This window comes from Silurus aristotelis (assembly GCF_946808225.1).
Source record: "Silurus aristotelis genome assembly, chromosome: 8".
In the NCBI taxonomy this organism is placed as follows: domain Eukaryota; kingdom Metazoa; phylum Chordata; class Actinopteri; order Siluriformes; family Siluridae; genus Silurus; species Silurus aristotelis.
The window spans coordinates 23,760,274-23,765,489 of record NC_139581.1 but is presented as its reverse complement, the minus strand read 5'-3'; the positions used below and the strand labels follow the sequence as shown (position 1 = coordinate 23,765,489).

The following is a 5,216-nucleotide window of genomic DNA, read 5'->3' as shown; positions in this document are numbered from 1 at the left end:
TATTATTTTAAACTAAAGAAATAAATGGCAGGAAAAGTAAATGCTTTCATAGTGATATAACATATTCAAAAGGATGTATAAGTCATACTTCATTATTTTGCATTATAATAAAACGGGAGCCAATACCAAATTTGTAATTTAATACACTCACGCATTTACTCTGTCCGTTATTTTTTGCCAAGCCAACTCTCTTGCTTTAGCCGATGCAGCTGTATTGCTTCTTTTTAATATTATTGGCTTAAACTCCTCATAAGCATGCATTAAAACCTCCAACTCCGCCTCTGTGAAATACGCAGCTATCTTTTTTTTGCTTTGAGTTTCCATGGTGACTCGTGAAATCAGCGATCCATTGAAAATGTCTTTATATATGCACCGTGCACGCGCATTAACTCTGGGTAACCAGTTGGAGGTTGATTAAACTAACTCTTCTCAGGTGTTTTGGAACCGACATACTCATGGTATGCCTGTTTGGGGTAAATCAACCCAGAGGTTATGATTTATCAAATGGTAAGTTAACCAAGCTTTCTGGAATACCCCCCTGGAATCAAACTCTCAAACTCATCCTTGTGGGGACCCTGACATTAACCCACTAGGCTATCTATCTACAGTTGAAACCAGATATTTACATACAGTTCAGAAAAAAACACAAAAACTTTTATTTCTTTACTGTCATACATTAAATCAGAGTAAACCTTTTCTGTTTTAAATCAAATTTTTTGCATTTGTTAAATGTCAGAATCGAGCGAGGGGGGATTTTTATGTATTTTTATTATCACTTTAATCAAATTCAGAAGTATACATACACTAAGATTATCGTGCCTTTTAACAAAAAAAAAACTCCAGATGATTTCATTCTGAGCTTAAGAAGCCTCTGATAGGTGAATTGATTCCATTTGAGTTAATTGGTGGCACACCTGTGGATGCATATAAAGCCACACCTCAAATACCAAGACTTCTTTACTTTCACTTTAGTAAAAAAGTATAATCAGTACTTCAACTTTTACCCGAGTATTTTAAAACATGAGTATCTGTACTTCTACTTAAATAAAGGATGTGTGTATTTTTGCCACCTCTGGTTATGTCACACAACATAGCAAAGTCACACAGCCAGTTTGGATCTGACAGTTCAGACAAATGTTTTCCTTTACTCTGCATGAAAAGAGAAATATCTTCCCTAAGCTCAAAAAAATCATTTGAGGACTTTGCTCCTACTCAGCCACCGTACTTCTGTATGGTACGGCACGTCGCCAAGCTCCGAGCCCATCTCCTGCAAGAACATTTGAAACTGACGATGATTTAGGCCACAAGCCCGAATGAAGTTCACTGTTTTCATGACTGTGGTCACTATATCATGCATCCCCAGCACCCTTCCACACAAAGCTTCTTGATGGATAATGCAATGATACGTTATCAGAGGCGTGTGACAGTTACTTTTTTTGCAGTTTCTCCTTCATTAGTCCAACAAAGCCCGCTTTTCCTCCACACATTGCAGGTACACCGTTTGTAGTTAATCCCACCAACTTTTCCCATGGCAATGCATTTTTACTTACGGACTTTCCCACCGCATCAAAAATGTCCCATGCATGGCAGCTACATCCAACAGCTCCTCAGTGACAGAAAGATCTGACTTGACGCCTCTGATAAACGCTGTATCCATGTTGTCTGTGCTTTCATCAAGAGCTAATGAAAAAGCTATGTAGCTGCGTGTCTCTTTGGCCAGCTGTGTTGCCAGGTTTCCTGCTAGTTCCTTATCTCGGTCCACGATGGTGTTTCTTGATAAACTGACATTTTTAAAAGTCTGTATCTGGTCAGGACACACCTGCTCACAGACCTTCAGCATGCACTGCTTCAAAAATGCACCCTCTGAAAAAAGACTTTGCAGCGCAGGCAATTTCTTCAGCCACAATAAAGCTAGTGTAAGAATTGTGCGTGGATACTTGTTAGATTTTTATCATGCCCAAACGAAACTTAATTCTTGGAGAGGTTTTCCATATGACCTGTTATGCCCGTGGTGCCTTTCTGATATCAGGAAAGAAGAAATACACAGCACACAGAATGCAGCAAATGTTCTTCCTCTTCTGGTTTATTGCAGACACAGAACGTATATATATAAATATAAATATATATATATATATATATATATATATATATATATATATATATATATATATATATATATATATATATATATATACACACACATACAGAGAAAAGGCTGTCCTAAACTTGTTTCCTGTTTAGACAAGAGGATATACTATACTATACACACGGAGATGTGTGAGCCCAGATCAGGACTCCCTGTTTACCTTACAGACTAGCATCGTAAATATTTTATAGACACTGAACAGACAAAGAAATGTGTGTGAAACAGTGTGAAAAACATCTTAACACTAACAATGGCCACTTTAAATAATTTATGATTTAGCATCACACACCAAAACATAGGATGTTCATCCAGGGAACAGAATCGGTGACATAAACTGCAAATGGAAAAGATAAAGACAAACAAAACATTTACATTTACATTTACATTTGTGGCATTAAGCAGACGCCCTTATCCAGAGCGACGTACAAAAGTGCTTTAAATCTCTAGTAATGAATAAATCTACACTGGTACGCAAGATTACAAATTAATATAAATATAACTCGAATTCTACAAACTTGGAAAGTGCTAATTTAGGTATTTTAGGAAGAGGTAGGTCTTCAGTCGTTGCTTGAAGATAATCAGGGACTCTGCTGTACGGACATTTAGGGAAAGTTCATTCCACCACCAGAACGGTGCCAGAACAGAGAAAACATACAGATTCCATTTCATTATTTCCCAACATGCATATAATCCTTCATCATCACCACTCCAATCGAGGCCTTTATGGCCTGTCTTACCATCGTCATCAAACATGGCAACATACAAAGTACAGTTCCAACAATCAATAAAAGAATCATTCCTAAAATAAAATAGTGTTCAACACTTGTAAACAAACTCTTAATCTTCTCAAAAAAACTTTGTTCAGCATTTGTTTCATGTTCTCCAAGACGTCATGAGACAATTGTTTCTCAGTGCTTGTTCAATATGTCTATAAGCAGTATTATAAAGTATACGTAACAGTATACTCTCTGAATTATGTGTTTAAGAAAATAAGAAAAATTCGGAGTCTAGTTACAACTATGCACATATTGTTATAGAATTTAGACCTAGAGCAGGTATCAGGGTAAGCTAAACAGTCAAGTGAGTCAGATCTTCACCCCCTTTCTACTATAAAGAAAGGATCTTTCCGTGGGCTCTCAACTGTTTCAGCCCTAAATACTCACTTAGGCAGGCTTCTTAGGCCAACAGACCAATTAGTGCATAGAATAGAATAAGTGGGTGCTGTTTTGATCCTGCTTGCGTGTATTCACTGTGGCTAAAAATCAGTCAGAACTCCAGTTCTGGTTACAGCTAGAACAGTCGCTGGACCCAGATACTTCGGCTCAACGACCTTGGTAGGCTTCAGACTTCTTATCAGGACCTGCTGATTAGGCACAAAAGGGTGTTTTGGCTTATCTGTAGGCAGAGGAAGAGTTAATGAGACATCAGCACTGATAGAATTCAATTTCTCAGCCAGGGCAGAAACTTAGTCCTCCACCATCACTTCCAGGTTACCTAAGGAAGAAATGCCAGTGCGTCCCCTGACCGATGGGGTTGGAAAAGGTTCATTCATTAATTTTTTCCCGCTTATCCGTAATTCGGGTCGCGCGAGCAGCAGTCTAAGCAGGCCCCCGCCTTCGATTGCTGCCCAATCCTCACAGCACCGTCCCTTACGGTCCCTCCTGCAGGTGGTGAGCCCACGGGAAGGCGGCCCCATGTCACGGACCTTGATATTTCCCTCGTAAGGGACCCCCGGAGCATAGAGGGTTAAGGGCCTTGCTCAAGGGCCCAAGAGTGGCAGCTTGGCGATACCGGGGCTTGAACACCAGACCTTCCGATCGACAACCCAGCGCCTTAACCGCTGGAGCCACCACTCCCCCTAGAGATGATCTCTTTCGTTAATATTTTGACAACCGTTTTAGCATTCTCTGTCGCACATGCAAATGCTTCTGGCCACTTGCTGAATCTGTCAACTATAACCAACAGGTATCTAAAATTTCCTACAGGTGGCATATGTGTAACTATGGCCACTTTGGCAGGGAGTTGAACAGCTTTTAAAAAGTCGCCTATGAGATTAAAATGTGCTATGGGCTTTCCATCAGCTGTTTTAAAGTCTTTTTGCTTCCATGTTTCGGCAAAATCATGCCCAACACCATAAGCATACTTAGAATCAGTGTATATAGTCACTACTTTACCTTCAGACAACTGACATGCTCTTGTAAGTGCCACCAACTCTGCAGCTTGTACTGATGTGTATGGTAATGGTTTAGCTTTAACTATTACATCAGATAATCTTACAACCGCATATCCACATAAATACACATCAGAAGGTTTTGAACATAAATACACATCAGAAGGTTTTGAACATGTACCTTGTACATATAGGCAATCCCCCACTTCCAGGGCCGTATCTTAAAGATCAGGCCTACAAGAGGTCTCTTGTTCAATGTGTTTAAGGCAATCATGTGCGTCGTCAAAACCAAGAGTGTGGTTTCATAACCAGATCTACGTTGTGCTATCATATCTTGTGTATTGAGGTTGTTTAAAATAGCTGTTACCTGATGTGAGGTGTACAGTATTAAAGGATGTGACAGCACCGTTTTCTCAGCATCCCGGACCATCAGAGCCGCAGCAGCCACTGCACGCAAGCACGAAGGCAACCCTTGTGCTATGTTGTCTAAAGATTTGGAAAGATACGCAACAGGGCGATATCAGTCACCGTGTTCCTGGGCTAGGATCCCCGCAGCCGTACCACCACGTTCGTGCACACGAAGGTGAAAAGGTTTAGTATAATTCGGCTGACGAGTCAACGAAACCCTAAGAAGACAGGTCCAGGTGAATTGACGTCCCCTATAGGCAAACGCGAAAAGTGTCTGCGTCTCTGAGGCCAAAGGGACACTGAAAAAAGCAGAACAAAGATCAATCACAGTAAAAAACTGTGAGTCGCTTGTATATAATTAACAATGGTAGCTACATCGGGCTCCTAAGGAGCTAACGGAAAAACTATTTTATCAATCTCACGTAAATCTTGTGTTAACCTCCAGCATTTTTTATCTGCCTTCAAGATGAGATTAATCAGTGTGTTATAAGG

The 5,216-nt window shown here is 40.2% G+C and overlaps 1 long non-coding RNA gene across 1 annotated transcript in view; it reads right to left on the bottom strand.

Annotated features, from left to right (window-relative positions):
* LOC310729455 overlaps window positions 1-537 on the bottom strand; it is a 1,168-nt gene extending 631 nt beyond the window's left edge. The window contains exon 1 of the long non-coding RNA XR_014534565.1: window positions 1-537. This exon is cut by the window's left edge and continues 94 nt beyond it. This is a non-coding gene — a long non-coding RNA (uncharacterized lncRNA).
* Window positions 538-5,216: the final 4,679 nt, after the last annotated feature.